The sequence below is a fragment of the Pleurodeles waltl genome, chromosome 12 (assembly GCF_031143425.1).
Source record: "Pleurodeles waltl isolate 20211129_DDA chromosome 12, aPleWal1.hap1.20221129, whole genome shotgun sequence".
NCBI classification, from domain to species: Eukaryota; Metazoa; Chordata; class Amphibia; order Caudata; family Salamandridae; genus Pleurodeles; species Pleurodeles waltl.
In genome coordinates, this window is record NC_090451.1 from 100,689,944 (window position 1) to 100,706,249 (window position 16,306).

Here is a 16,306-nt window from a genome sequence, read left to right on the forward strand (position 1 = left end):
TGTTGCAAAGGTTTATATATATTTATGTATATATGTGTGTGTAATCTGATATTTATATTTCATGTGAATATATGCAATTATGGGAAGTGTTCTTGTGTATATGTATTTTTCTTTAAGTTTTTTATGGGTCGGTTCTCACCTGTTCGCCTCAAAGGCACGTAAAAAATGGGGTGAAACTGACGTCAGCACGCCGGCGAGGACCTCTTATTGGCACGGTGACGTCAGACGGAGTCACATGGAACCGTGCCATTATGACGTCCTCGTCGACGTGGACAGCTAGGAAGTAGACTTTCCATCGGATGCTGGCGCAAGGACGAATTTATAAGGTGAGGAATCCACAGGTAGCTAGTGTATCCACCAGAAAAAGCGTTACCGAAGGTAAGTAACTTGTTCTTCTCCGCAGGTTGAGCCAGGGGCATCGGGTGCAGAGTGGAAAGTCTCATGCTTCCGGCGGGAAACGTGTAGTCCTTTAAAAGTTGTTTCTTCGTTGCAAGTTTCAGTCTTTGTGGAACAGGGCCGCTGTCCTCGGGAGTTCTTGGTCCTTTTAGATGCAGGGTAGTCCTCTTAGGCTTCAGAGGTCGCTAGACCCCGGGGGACGCGTCGCTGTTGCAGTTTTTCTTGAAGTGGGGAGACAGGCCGGTAGGGCTGGGGCCAAAGCAGTTGGTGTCTCCGTCTTCTCTGCAGGGCTTCAGGTCAGCAGTTCTTCTTCGTCTTCAGGTTGCAGGAATCTATCTTCCTCGGTTCTGGGAGCCCCTAAATACTCAATTTAGGGGTGTGTTTAGGTCTGGGGGTTAGTAGCCAATGGCTACTAGCCCTGAGGGGGGCTACACCCTCTTTGTGCCTCCTCCCCGAGGGGAGGGGGGAACATCCCTAATCCTATTGGGGGAATCCTCCATCTGCAAGATGGAGGATTTCTAAAAGTCAGAGTCACCTCAGCTCAGGACACCTTAGGGGTTGTCCTGACTGGCCAGTGACTCCTCCTTGTTTTTCTCATTATTTCCTCCGGCCTTGCCACCAAAAGTAGGGTCGTGGCCGGAGGGGGTGGGCATCTCCACTAGCTGGGATGCCCTGTGGCGCTGTAACAAAGGGGGTGAGCCTTTGAGGCTCACCGCCAGGTGTTACAGTTCCTACAGGGGGAGGTGAGAAGTACCTCCACCCAGTACAGGCTTTGTTACTAGACACAGAGTGACAACGGCACTCTCCCCATGTGGCCAGCAACATGTCTGGTGTGTGGCAGGCTGTTAAAACTAGTCAGCCCACACTGGAAGTCGGGTATGTTTTCAGGGGGCATCTCTTAAGATGCCCTCTGGGTGTATTTCATGATAAAATGTACACTGACATCAGTGTGCATTTATTGTGCCGAGAAGTTTGATACCAAACTTCCCAGTTTTCAGTGTAGCCATTATGGTGCTGTGGAGTTCGTGTTTGACAGACTCCCAGACCATATACTCTTATGGCTACCCTGCACTTACAATGTCTAAGGTTTTGCTTAGACACTGTAGGGGCATAGTGCTCATGCACCAATGCCCTCACCTGTGGTATAGTGCACCCTGCCTTAGGGCTGTAAGGCCTGCTAGAGGGGTGACTTAACTATGCCATAGGCAGTGTGAGGTTGGCATGGCACCCTGAGGGGAGTACCATGTCGACTTAATCATTTTCTCCCCACCAGCACACACAAGCTGGCAAGCAGTGTGTCTATGCTGAGTGAGGGGTCCCCAGGGTGGCATAAGACATGCTGCAGCCCTTAGAGACCTTCCCTGGCATCAGGGCCCTTGGTACCAGGGGTACCCGTTACAAGGGACTTACCTGGATGCCAGGGTGTGCCAATTGTGGAGACAAAGGTACAGGTTAGGGAAAGAACACTGGTGCTGGGGCCTGGTTAGCAGGCCTCAGCACACTTTCAAATCATAACTTGGCATCAACAAAGGCAAAAAGTCAGGGGGTAACCATGCCAAGGAGGCATTTCCTTACAGTAGGTTTCCATCCACTGGGAGAAAATTCACATGATAACCGTCTCAGCCTGTTAGAAACAGGCATTTTGATCAAATCCAAATGCATTCTGTTAAAGGGTCCTCCTGATGTTCTCCTGTGACTTAGTACTACAGGTGTTCTTCTCCCTACAATCATCTGCTGGCATTGCACACACCCATGACATAGTTCCTCAGCTGAAACTCTGAACTGAGGATTAGACATGTTCTGACTGAACAATCTAACTATTGCATCCCTCCCAATGTGTGCAGGGCCATGGAAATGTTGTGTCATGGGGAACAGGCTATCTGGCAAAACAGATCTCTCATCCGCTGAAACCAAAATATCATTGGCATTTTTAACACACCCTGCTCTGATCCATTCTTGCTGCTCTGGAACTTCCTCCTATAATCTTTTGATTTGTTCCCACAAATCACCTGTTCACAGCAGCATTGAAAAGGTGGTGTCCTCATCAGATTCGTTTGTATAGTCTCTGCAAAATGTGCATGCCAGTATCGCACAATGCAACTTCATCGGCATATCTTTTTCCAACTGTGACATAGGCATTGCCATTTCTTTGGGCTGCACATTTAACAACAGCAATTTCTTGTGGCAATTGTAAAGCTTCCAACAGTTTCATCACATATTCCCCATTCTGGATCAGTGATCCAGATGAACTCATAAATCCCCTCACTGACTATCTGTAAATATAGTCACTTGCAATTGAGCTTAATGATTGCATGCTTGTTTAAGGGTGATAAGTTCTGCACTTATGCAGAGGTAACACATCAAGGCTAGGAAGCTTCCACCACTTCCTACATTGTACAAACAGCATACACCACTCTCATAGTCCCCTCATTGTCTCTTAGGCATGTGCCATTCACAAAAATTATATAGTCAAGCTTATTGATGTATGGCCTTGGCTTGGTGTATAAATCCATGACATCAAGGCAGACATGTTCAACCTTCAGCTCTATCTGTTTCATTTTCAGGCAATGGTAACAATGTAGCTGGATTGAGTGTTTGAGATTGTCTCAAGAACAGGGTCTCAGCAGTTCATATTTTATAAGTCTGCTTTTCAGCAAATATTGGGTTTTAGCACGAGTGAGCAAAATCTCCACAGAATGAGAGACCATCACTGTAAAAAGAGGATGTCCCATCACTGTGCTCTCACTTCTCTTCATACTGACAATAGCCGTCACAACCACTTTAAGGCAGCCGGGCAGTCGTGCGGCAACAGGGTCAAGAGTGGTTGAAAATTAAGCCACAGGTCTTCAAGAGTCTTCATGTAATTGAGTAAGCACCGAGAGAGCACAGTCTCCCTCTTACTGCAAAAAATTGTGAACATTTTATTGTAATCAGGCATTCCTATTGCCAGGGCACATCAGAGACTTTCTCTCAGCTCTAGGAATGCTTTCAAGCAATTGTTATCCCATGTAAGCAGATTGGACACATCCTCGTGGTTCAGCCTCAGAAAAGGCTTGGCCACAAGGGAAAAGTTGGGTATCCAGGGTCTACAGAAGCCCATAATTCCTAGGATCGTCCTGGCTTCTCTCTGCTTTCTGGGTGGATTAAATTCTAGTATGATTGCAAATCTGATTTACTCAGGGACACTTTGTGCCCGTTCTCAGCCAAATGATCCAAAAGATCAATTGTGTCTTGTTTACAAGCTACTTGTGTACTTGATACCACAAGCAAGTCATCAATGTACTGTATGTTCTGTACAAGCCACTCCCTGAATTCCAGGCGTTCCAATGGGGCGGTGACAATTCCCCAATCCTGGTGAGGACTAACGTGACTACGATGAAGAGTGCATTGCCCTCTCGAAAGTCCTCAAGGGGAAGGGGGTGTGGGAAGAGAAAAAGAGAAAATACCAGCTTTTGCTTTGTAGACTGCAGAATCGGACTGCTGGACCCTGGACTGCGTGTTGTGTTGGGTGTCAGGACTTCTGATTTCTCAAAATACTAGGTTCTTGGTTTTTAGGATTCTGGGCTGCAAAACAATTACTTTGTTAATACATTGGACTTGCATAAACTATTTCAGAATTATATGTTGCATAATGTCAGTTATTGGTGACACAATGTGCGTTCTTTGCATAAGTTTCTAAGGCGGAAAAAGTATTTTCCTCTTTTTACAATACTTTCACAGAGTCTCTGAAACAATGTCTAAACTCAAAAAACAATAAACTTTTCTAAAGGGCTTCTTTGTGTTCTGGCATGATCTCTTGTCAATGATAGGTTTGATAAACTCACTCTATTTCGGATGTCCTAATTCTCAGGGAGGCGCTTGTTACAGGAAATACGTCTTTCCATAATGTCTGTTTCACAAGTTGGTGATCTTCCTTAAATGTACCTATTTTTACAGGAACTTACTTTGAAACAGGATTAGTTATTTGTGACACCTACAACTTGGATCTTTTTTCCTGAGAGGGAAAGGTCTAGAACTTCTGCTCTTCTAACTGTGGAACCTGTGTTGATGAGAAATGACACTCGGTGACCATTTACCTTTCCTTCTACAAATGGTCCACTTTGGTCTAACTCTAAGACGGCACCAAGTACGCATTCGTCATCCCCACTTAGGCACCATTGTTGTGAATTTTCAGAATCAAATCTCCAGTTCCCTAACATGGGGAACTTTTGAAATGGGTTCCAATTTTGCAACAGATTTGAATTTGCCCTTAATATTTAATTTGTATTGAATCTGGGATTACCCATATTCTGTGGGGCCACTGGAGATTGTGGGACCTGCATCATAGGGACTTGCAGCTGAGTTGCCGTCTGCATTTGTTGGACTGGCATTTGAACTGGAACACTTTGCATTTGTGTTTCATTTACACCCTTCACCACTTACTCAGTTAGGATTCTGTCTATATTCCCTCTTCCAATGCCCGAGCCTGTTGCAATAGTGACAAAGAGTTGATTTCTTCAGTTTTACAATATATACCCCTAAATTTGGATCAAACTAAATACCTAGACCTCTACCCCATTGAGCACTCACTCCTCCTTGACCCATCTGTCTTCCATGCTGGAAACCAATACCCTGAATTTCACTAACATTCCTTACAAACAACTGACTCCAAAACCCGTCCGGAGATAGATGTGTCTGGGCTAACATTATTTTTTCTTTGTCTTTTTCGCTTCATCTTTTGATCATCACTACAGTATTTTGCATACCTTACGATCACATCTAAGGGTTTTGTCTGCCAAAAAGTCACATTCTGTTGAATGTGCATGCTGATTTCTAGTCAAAACCCAAGGATGAACTGGAACACAAACTTTCCATATATCCATTTACTGCTATTAAAATATCTGCAGCAATCCTCCTTGTAAGGAAACAGGCTTTTTTTGTAGGCCCCCCCCCACTTTGTGTTCCCATTTGGACTACTAGCTGCTGTTATTTCAACTTTGAGAGTGCATTGAGGCCTGCCAACCAGACCTCAGGGCCAGTGTTCTAACCCTATACAAATTACATATCAAATTGACTATACCCAATTGGCAAGGACAGACTTACTTATAAGTCCCCAGTATATGGTGCCCAGGGCAGGTAAGGCAGTGTCCATCAGGGCTGCAGCACTGAGTGTGCCATCCTGTGTGTGACTGTAAGAAACCTGGGTTCTTTGCAAATGCCTCCACTTCTTTGCACCTATTTGGACCCCTAGATGTTGGCTTTTTGACTCTAATAGTGCCCTGGGACCTGCTAACCAGTCCCCAGTGTAAGTGTTCTTTCCCTAAAGTATATGTTGACCTGGTAATTACCTGATTGTCAAAAATGTACCTCCCTGCAAGCCCCTAGTAAATGGTACCCAGGGCATAGGTGGTAAAGGGGTCCCTACGACTGCAGCATAAGTTTGTGCCACCCTAGGTGACCCATGCAAATTCCTGATGGTAGGCCTGCCATTACAGACTGCCAGAGCGGTGCAAACTGCTTGAGTTTGACTGCGCTCTCACCAAGAGTGGCACAGTCCCATGCACTGCCTTATACGTATGTGAGACACCCCTGAGGTAGGCCTTTGCAGCCCAGTAGGCAGGGTGCATTATATTTAAGGTGTAGACATATAAGCACAAGCTTCTATGGGGGTCATTCCGCCCACCAAGCGGAAACCGCCAATTGGCCTCTCCGCGGTCAAAAGAACAGGGAGGCCATTCTGGCTTTCCCGCTGGGCCGGCGGGCACCCGCCAAGGGACCGCCCGCCGGCCCAGCGGGAAAGGCCCTGCAACCCAGAAGCCGGCTCCGAATGGAGCCGGCGGTGTTGCAGGGGTGCGACGGGTGCAGTTGCACCCGTCGCGACTTTCACTGTCTGCTAAGCAGACAGTGAAAATCATGCTGGGGCCCTGTTAGGGGGCCCCTGCACTGCCCATGCCATTGGCATGGGCAGTGCAGGGGCCCCCAGGGGCCCCACGACACCCATTCCCGCCATCCTGTTTCTGGTGGTAAAAACCGCCAGAAACAGGGTGGCTGGAAGGGGGTCAGAATCTCCATGGCGGCGCTGCTTGCAGCGCCGCCATGGAGATTCAGCCCAGACAGGGGAAATCCGACGGGAAACCGCCAGATCCCCTTTTCTGACCGCGGCTTTACTGCTGCGGTCAGAATGGGCAGGGAAGCACCGCCAGCCTGTTGGCGGTGCTTCCGTGGTCATCCACCCTGGCGGTCGATGACCGCCAGGGTTGGAATGACCCCCTATGTCTCTATAGCATACTTTCCATTAAGGCACACTATAAGTGCAGGACATTCTAAAGGATAACCTAGGACTCTAGCCCTGGATGACAAGAGCTGCCAGCCCCATTGTGGTGCCATCTAGCTATGTGGAGTTTGGTGTCTAACAACGTGCCTTCTCCCCCGCAACATGATTCTCATGTTGAGGATCAGCTGGCATGTATCCAGGTGGCACACTAGAGGTTGCCCCCCCATTTGCCACCCTCCTTTGTGCTTTGGCCAAGCAGCCTGTGCTTTATCCCGCGCTTGCTGCTGCCAAGATAGGTTTTGACCTCCTGGCAGGTAGCCTGCGCGCTCCCAGAGGTCAGAAACAAAAGGCTGAGGCAGAAAGGAGGTCATTCCTCCTGCCCGCCCCCCAGCCCTGATAACCATCAGTGCTGTCCTCCAGTGAGGAAACAACCTGTCCCCAGGCACATTTGCTCATGGACAGTCTGACCGTGCCTCTAGGGTGAGCATCTTAGGAGTGGCAGAATAAAGGGTTCTGTGTAGCTAAAGGTGACCTTTCTCACTGGATGTAGTCACCTCATGTGAGGATTAGCTGTAGGAGCTAGCTGTCCATTGGCTACTAGTCTCCACACCCTTATCGCCCCTAAATCCAGGACTAAAGGGACACCTCTGACACCAGAACCTCAGATCTGATCGACCAACTTAAAAGAAGGCCCAAGAGAAGCTCTGCATCACCGACAACCAGACTCTGCCCGCTGCTCCAAAGTAAAAGAGGGAAAATCTATCCCTGAGGCAACAAAATGGGAACTGCATAATTGACCTTCAACTTTGGCGGAAACACAGCACTCCTGACCAGAGGGACACCTGTGGAAGCCAGAAGCACCTTCAGTCTCTCTTGGACTAGTGGCACTAGCCCGATACAAACTGCAGGGCAAAGCAACCGCAGATTCCAAATCTTCACCGGCTATCAGGTGTGCTGTGGGATCCTCGAAAACTAAGTGGTCTAGTGTCTTCCGGGAGTCGTAGTCCAGACTGCCTTCAGGTTTCATGCTGCTACACTGCCCCCCTGGACCCCAGGAAGTTCTCAAAGGAATCCTGCACCTTTACCACTACCAAGACTTCTTTGTTGCCAGACTGGTAACTAACACCCACACTTGACGTAGCAGGTGCAGGGCACAGCGTGCATCCTGCAGCCTACATCTACAACCCAGCCCCAGCTGAGATATGGCATCTCTACACCCGGACCCCTTGGACCAGGTCAGAGTGAACTGACTGCCATGGCCTAGTCCCAGGACCGCACAACCTTAACCCTGCAAGGGTTCCCTGCAGCACAATCCCCAAGTGGTCGAATTTCACCAATGGCTCCCTGCCATTAACTTCAACGTGAGTCCCGTTCAGTACCATGGACAGCCAGGACAACTCTGCACCCGGACTCCATGGGCCAGGTAAAACTGCACTGACTGTTGTGATATGGTCCTAGGGACTGCACAACCTTAACCCCAAAATGGTTTCACGCAACTCGCTTTCTAAGTTTGTTTTTGCAACTAGTGATATTTCTCTCATAGACTTACAACGTTTAAATGCCACTTCTGCTGTGATTTAATATAGCTTCTAAAATCTATAACTCCGGTTATACTTATCCAAATCTGTTCCTTTTAGTGTCCAAATTTATATAAAAAATAAGGTCTATTTTTAGAAATTGGTGTGGGATTTCTTTTGAGTCATGTCAATTACTTACCGTTGAAGTTGGTGCTCTGAAATGCTTAACACATGTTGCCACACTACCAGGAGTGAGCTAAGGATTTGCTAGTGTGAATCCAAGGTCCATCTTTGGGGGATTTTGAGAGTACACAGTGAGAACTAGCGCCCCACACCATATAATACTCCACTTTCCTACATTGGTATTTCAGCAGTGGGATCTTGAACTTGGGTTTCACAGTACCACTTGGTCATAAGTGTATTTTGCATGAGAAATCCGATAAATTGACTTTAGCATCAACAATTATTTTTACATTTTTCCCCAATTTTTCTAATTGTCTTGTAAGGGCGCTGGATAGTCTCCCATTCCATTAGACAATCAAATAGGCCTAGTGAGTTAGGAATGTTGTTTTTCAAAATTTCTGTTAATAAGGTTCTCCAGTATTGGATCTTTCATAGATTCACATGCTTGAATCATCCCCGTCGTCGAGGTGGGAGCCTCAGAGTAACCTGAAATACATATAGCAGTACACTTTATACACTAGGCCCCAAGGGCCCGCTTAGGTTATTTTATAGTCTATCCATGTCGGTTTGCAAAAAGACCCAAAGTTGAACCTCAGCCAATCAGGCGTCAACACCCTCTAGAACACTCCCAACAGAGGCTCTTTCCCTCAGATTTTCTACCGCACGTCGTGTGAAGGGAGTCTCCCTGAGCTCTGCTCAGTATATCTTTCTGACAGGAATTTTTCTCTCAGAAAATTTCACTTTTACTATTCTAGCATGTCTCAGCAGGCTAAGAAAGGCCTGTGTAGAGATTGTGGCAGCTGTGGGAAGAAGAGACTTCACGTTGATGACCCCCACAGAAAGTATATCTACTGCCTCTATCCTGACCACAAGGTGAATGAATGTAAAATCTGTTGCACCTTTAGTCAGAAAACCCTCAAGGACTGTGAGGGTAGGCTTCTGTTGTGGCTCCAGAGACAGAAAGCCATGGAAAACCCATCCTCAGATGAGAGTGAAGCATCATCTTGCTCCCTCAAACGTCATGGAGAAAAGGGAAAACTATCTGAGGAATCCCCAAGGAAGATGATGAAAAAGACAAAGCATAAATCTATGGAGAAACAGGGGCACCAAGAGCCTACTACTGCCAGATCAGAGACCCAGGCGACACTCTTAAAAAAGGTTAGATCAGAGCCTACGACGCCTGTGGGAAAAAAGGCACCCACAAAAAGTGCCTCTCTGTCAATGTCGCCGACGAGTGATCGGGTAAGGCCGCCCTCTGATGTCACCAAAAAACATTTGTCGACGATGGCCCCGTCGACGACACCGTCGGCGGTCACAGCGACAACAATGACATCGACGTTTACGACGGCAGTATCACCAATGATTATAACATCATCACTGCTTTCATCGACAACAATCATAACGGCCAAAATATTCAAAAAGGCATCGTCGACGAAGACAGCGGAAGCAGAAGTGGTCCAACCGTCGATGACAGCACTACCGTCGACAAAGCACCTGACCTTGAGAATGAGGAAAACGACGTTGACGTGTACACCTGCATCGTCGACGTGACAACCGTCGATGAGAGATCTGTCGGCGAGAGACCCGTCAACGATCCGTCAACGGCACAACCTTCGACGAGAGTCCCGTCGGCGGCAACACCTTCGACGAGAGAACCGTCGACGAGGGGACTCTCAACGACAAACACTGCAATGTCAGCAGCAGGGATGGAAGTTTTGTCCACTCAATCGTCGACATCATGCCCCCCTCTGGAGATTTTGAAGCACAGCAGGAGTCCACAAGATTCCTCCCTCTTTCTTTTATCTCCATGAGAGAAAGGCCATCATCAATCCTTCCAAGGCATACGTCTCCAAGCAAAGTCTTGCCATATCCCCCGCAGCATCTCCTAGATGACGATGAAGACAATTATTCCCAGGATGCGGGAATGGTTGGTGCAGCCAGTAGCCCATCTCAGCTGCATGTAAAGTGCCAAGACTTAGATGAGGAGGAGAAAGAACAGCAGCAGCTCTATTATTCCTCAACTGTATATCAGGAAGGCTCTTCATACCCAACGGGGAGCAGGAACCTTCTTTCCCCTTGCCCAGGTCTCTGGTGACAAATCTACAGGGTATGCTCAAGGACTACTATAGACGGTTCCCACCGTCAACGCCGGTAACTCCATCTAGGCCGTACAGTCAACGGACACCTATACAAGCCCCTTTTACTAGCCTTCCAGGAACACCGCACAGAAGTGTCCCATTGGTACCACTGCCACAGGATGACCACATCTCGACAGATGAAGAGAGGGAAGAAGGAGAGATTTCTGAGGCAGGCCCTAGTGAGTGGGATGACTACCTCATTCCCACGCTGTAAGGAAATGCCTCCTTGGCATGGTTACCCCCTGACTTTTTGCCTTTGCTGATGCCAAGTTATGATTTGAAAGTGTGCTGAGGCCTGCAAACTAGGCCCCAGCACCAGTGTTCTTTCCCTAACCTGTACCTTTGTTCCCACAATTGGCACACCCTGGCATCCAGGTAAGTCCCTTGTAACTGGTACCCATGGTGCCAAGGGCCCTGATGCCAGGGAAGGTCTCTAAGGGCTGCAGCATGTCTTATGCCACCCTGGGGACCCCTCACTCAGCACAGACACACTGCTTGCCAGCTTGTGTGTGCTGGTGGGGAGAAAATGACTAAGTCGACATGGCACTCCCCTCAGGGTGCCATGTCAACCTCACACTGCCTATGGAATAGATAAGTCACCTCTCTAGCAGGCCTTACAGCTCTAAGGCAGGGTGCACTATATCATAGGTGAGGGCATAGGTGCATGAGCACTATGCCCCTACAGTGTCTAAGCAAAACCTTAGACATTGTAAGTGCAGGGTAGCCATAAGAGTATATGGTCTGGGAGTATATGGACACGAACTCCACAGCACCATAATGGCTACACTGAAAACTGGGAAGTTTGGTATCAAACTTCTCAGCACAATAAATGCACACTGATGCCAGTGTGCATTGTATTGTGAAATACACCCCAGAGGGCTTCTTAGAGATGCCCCCTGAAAACATACCCGACTTCCAGTGTGGGCTGACTAGTTTTACCAACCTGCCACACACCAGACATGTTGCTGACCACATGGGAAGAGTGCCTTTGTCACTCTGTGGCTAGTAACAAAGCCTGTACTGGGTGGAGGTGCTTCTCACCTCCCCCTGCAGGAACTGTAACACCTGGTGGTGAGCCTCAAAGGCTCAACCCCTTTGTTACAGCGCCCCAGGGCACTCCAGCTAGTAGAGATGCCCGCCCCCTCCGGCCACGGGCCCTCTTTTGGCAGCAAGGCCGGAGGAGATAATGAGAAAAACAAGGAGGAGTCACTGGCCAGTCAGGACAGCCCCTAAGGTTTCCTGAGCTGAGGTGACTGACTTTTAGAAATCCTCCATCTTGCAGATGGAGGATTCCCCCAATAGGATTAGGGATGTGCCCCCCCCCTCAGGGAGGAGGCACAAAGAGGGTGTAGCCACCCTCAGGGCTAGTAGCCATTGGCTACTAACCCCCCAGACCTAAACACACCCCTAAATTTAGTATTTAGGGGCTCCCAGAACCTAGCAAGATAGATTCCTGCAACCTGAAGACGAAGAAGGACTGCTGACCTGAAAGCCCTGCATAGAAGACGGAGACACCAACTGCTTTGGCCCCAGCTCTACCGGCCTGTCTCCCCACTTCAAGAAAAACTGCAACAGCGACGTGTTCCACAGGGTCCAGCGACCTCTGAAGCCTCAGAGGACTACCCTGCATCTAAAAGGACCAAGAACTCCTAAGGACAGCGGCTCTGCTCCAAAGAAGAAACATCTTTGCAACAAAGAAGCAACTTTTAAAGACCACACGTTTCCCAGCGGAAGCGTGAGACTTTGCACTCTGCACCCGGCGCCCCCGGCTCGACCTGCAGAGAAACAACACTACAGGGAGGACTCCCTGGCGACTGCGACCCAGTGAGTAGCCAGAGTTGAACCCCCTGAGCCCCCCCAGCGACGCCTGCAGAGGGAATCCAGAAGTTCCCCCTACCGCGACTGCCTGCTTCAAAGAACCCGACGCCTGGTAAAGACACTGCACCCGCAGCCCCTGGACCTGAAGGATCCGACCTCCAGTGCAGAAGCGACCCCCAGGTGGCCCTCTCCTTTGCCCGGGTGGTGGCTACCCCGAGGAGCCCCCCCCTGGCCTGCCTGCTTCGCTGAAGAGACCCCTTGGTCTCCCATTGAACTCCATTGCAAACCCAATGCCTGTTTTCACTCTGCACCCGGCCGCCCCCGTGCCGCTGAGGGTGTAATTTTTGTGCTGACTTGTGTCCCCCCCGGTGCCCTACAAAACCCCCATGGTCTGCCCTCCGAAGACGCGGGTACTTACCTGCTGGCAGACTGGAACCGGGGCACCCCCTTCTCCATTGAAGCCTATGTGTTTTGGGCAACACTTTGACCTCTGCACCTGACCAGCCCTGAGCTGCTGGTGTGGTAGCTTTGGGGTTGCCCTGAACCCCCAACGGTGGGCTACCTTGGACCCAACTTTGAACCCTGTAGGTGGTTTACTTACCTGCAAAACTAACAAACACTTACCTCCACCAGGAACTGTTGAAAATTGCACTGTCTAGTTTTAAAATAGCTTATTGCCATTTTTGTGAAAACTGTACATGCTATTTTGCTAATTCAAAGTTCCTAAAGTACCTAAGTGAAATACCTTTCATTTGAAGTATTACTTGTAAATCTTGAACCTGTGGTTCTTAAAATAAACTAAGAAAATATATTTTTCTATACAAAAACCTATTGGCCTGGAATTGTCTTTGAGTGTGGGTTCCTCATTTATTGCCTGTGTGTGTACAACAAATGCTTAACACTACCCTCTGATAAGCCTACTGCTCGACCACACTACCACAAAATAGAGCATTAGAATTATCTCTTTTTGCCACTATCTTACCTCTAAGGGGAACCCTTGGACTCTCTGCATGCTATTTCTTACTTTGAAATAGTACATACAGAGCCAACTTCCTACACACGCAGTCGCCGCCGCCGCCAGGACCAGTTGGTTCGCCTCCTGAGGACATCGGAGGTTTCCACAATTTAATGGAAAGGGCGGCCAAGAGATTCGACTTGCCTATAGTTTCCCAAGAAACAGATTGTTTCTTATATGATTTCAAAGAGCCATCAAGGAAACCTGTAAGAACAATCCCAAAAGTGGACTTCCTATGGCAGGAGGGATTGAAGGCAATGAAGAACCCAGCCACAGTGCCTTCACAGATGCCAAAGCTGGAGAAGAAATACAAGTCTCCTGACAACACTCCAGCCTGTTTAATATCGCAACCAAAGCCAGACTCGGTAATATCCCACGCTGCACAATGTAGGTCGAAGAACCCTTCGGCACCTATCGCAGCACCTCCAGACAAGGATGGGAGGAGGTTGGATAACATCGGAAAAAAGTTCTCATCGGTAGCGGCGATCACAGTAAAGGCGGCCAACTCCTTGGCCATACTAGGGAGGTACGATCGACAGATGTGGGCGGACATGTCAGCTTACGTAGATTTGTTACCTAGGGATGTCAAGGTGGAAGCAAGGAAAGTGCTGCAAGAGGGTGAGCGGATCGCAGTGGAAATCATTGACTGCACAATAGACATTTCCTTAACAGGATTCCGCCAACTCGCAGGAGCAGCGGTCATGCGTAGATAGGGATGGCTCAAGTCTACATCTTTCCACCCAGAAGTCCATAGCCGCATTCTAGATATGGCGTATGATGGGGAAAGTCTATTTAGGAAGCATGTTGATGACATGCTACAATACATCAAGACAGATACTGACACTGCGAGATCGCTTGGTACCTTGCAGTACCGCAGGCAGCCCTTTTGTGGGGCAAGAGGCAGAGGAAATTACTCCTTTCGAGGGGGTTTTCAACAACACAGACCCCAGTATCAGTCCACTACAGCAGGACCCAGACAGCAATACAGCCAACATCAACAACATTACTGGTTACCACCTACCGTGGCATATCGGCACCCGGCGAAGGGAAGACCAGCGCCACGGGGAAGAGATACCAGCAGGAACAAATGACCAGCTAGCCATACCAGCTTCCTACACTACCAGGGGCTCCAAGGTCGGGGGTCGCATCACTTCTCACTTCCTTCGTTGGAAAGTCATAACATCAGACAGGTGGGTGTTGGACGTAGTGGCCAGAGGACATACTCTGGAGTTCATACAGAAACCACCGAACGTCCCGCCGTCGGGCCCTCCACCTCCACGAGTAGCCCAACTCCTCAAGGAAGTACAAGTGATGCTACGCAAGGGAGCAATAGAGCTGGTCCCTGCTCCTCACAGGAACAAGGGGTTCTACTCACGCTTCGTTCTGGTAAAGAAACCTTCAGGAGACTGGCGCCCCATTCTGGACTTAAGGTCGCTAAACAAGTTTCTGAAGAAACAGTCGTTCAGGATGGTAACACTGCAGGACATCTTGCACCTCCTGAGTACCGGAGATCATATGGCATCCCTAGACCTCCAGGATGCGTATTTTCATGTTCTGATATACCGCAACCACCGAAAATTCCTCAGGTTCAAGGTAGCTGGTATGCATCTACAGTTTTGGGTCCTACCTTTCGGTTTAAAATCAGCCCCCACAATTTTTACAAAGATGCTGGCTCCAGTGGCAGCTCATCTTCGCCATTCGGGCCTACAGGTGTTTCCCTATCTCAACGACTGGCTCATAAAAGCACCTTCAAAATGCCAAGTTGTGCGTCATATATCTCTCTGCCACCAGTTGTTCGACGATCTGGGACTTACCGTCAACTACCAGAAATCGCATCTTCATCCCACGCAGACATTGAGCTTCTTAGGAGCGGTACTGGACACTGTCCAAAGCAAAGCGTACCCGTCGCAGGAAAGGAAATTAAAGCTCAACAGGTTAGCCCGCAACCTCTCGGCAAAAAAATGTGTTTCAGTTCGCGCTTACAAGTCATTGCTGGGAATGATCTCGTCATGCATTCCGCTGGTTCCAGACTGCAGGCTGTATATGCGCCCCCTGCAAGAGCAATTGGATTTACAATGGCGCCAGGTTCAGGGATCTTTCGAGGACAAAATTCTCATCACACCGGAGATGAGAGCAGCCATAGATTGGTGGACAACACTGGCAAATTTGTTCAAAGGTCTCACGTTTCTTCATCAGGTGCCTCGCTATATCGTGACGACGGATGCTTCCCTCGAAGGGTGGGGTGCCCACCTTCAGGACCTTTGCATCAGTGGGTCTTGGACTCCAAAGGACAGACAGCTCCACATCAATCACCTGGAGCTCAAAGAAATAGATTTTGCTCTAAAAGCTTTCTTGCCAGGACTTTAGGGCTCAGATGTCTTGATCAGAACGGACAATGCCACAAGCATGTTTTACCTAAACAAACAGGGTGGCACAAGTTCTCTACAGCTCTCGCAACAGGCTCAAAACATCTGGAAATAGGCCATAAAGCACAACATTTCTCTGAAAGCAGAGCATGTCCCAGGACACACCAACGTGCTGGCAGACACCCTGAGCAGGACAATTATCCCCTACCACGAGTAGGAACTGGACCAGGAGATTCTGGATCAGCTCTTCCAGTTATGGGGCAAACCAAACATCGGTCTGTTTGCCACGTTCGAGAACAAAAAATGCCCCTACTACGCAAGCTGGCTTCCCCAAAGAGGATCGGAGGGGAATGCGTTTTCAATGAGATGGTCTGGCATTTATGCCTATGCCTTTCCTCCGATCCCATTGATACCAAGAGACATCAGCAAGATAAAGGCAGAGGGTTGTCGCCTCCTATTAATAGCACCGAGATGGCCCAGACAGGTGTGGTTCACGGAGCTTCTCATGCTCTCGGAACAACCACATGTGCTACTCAAATGGAAACCAGCCCTATTAACGATGCACCAGGGCCAAGTCAGACATCGGGATCTGTCATCTCTCCACTTATCGGCCTGGCTCC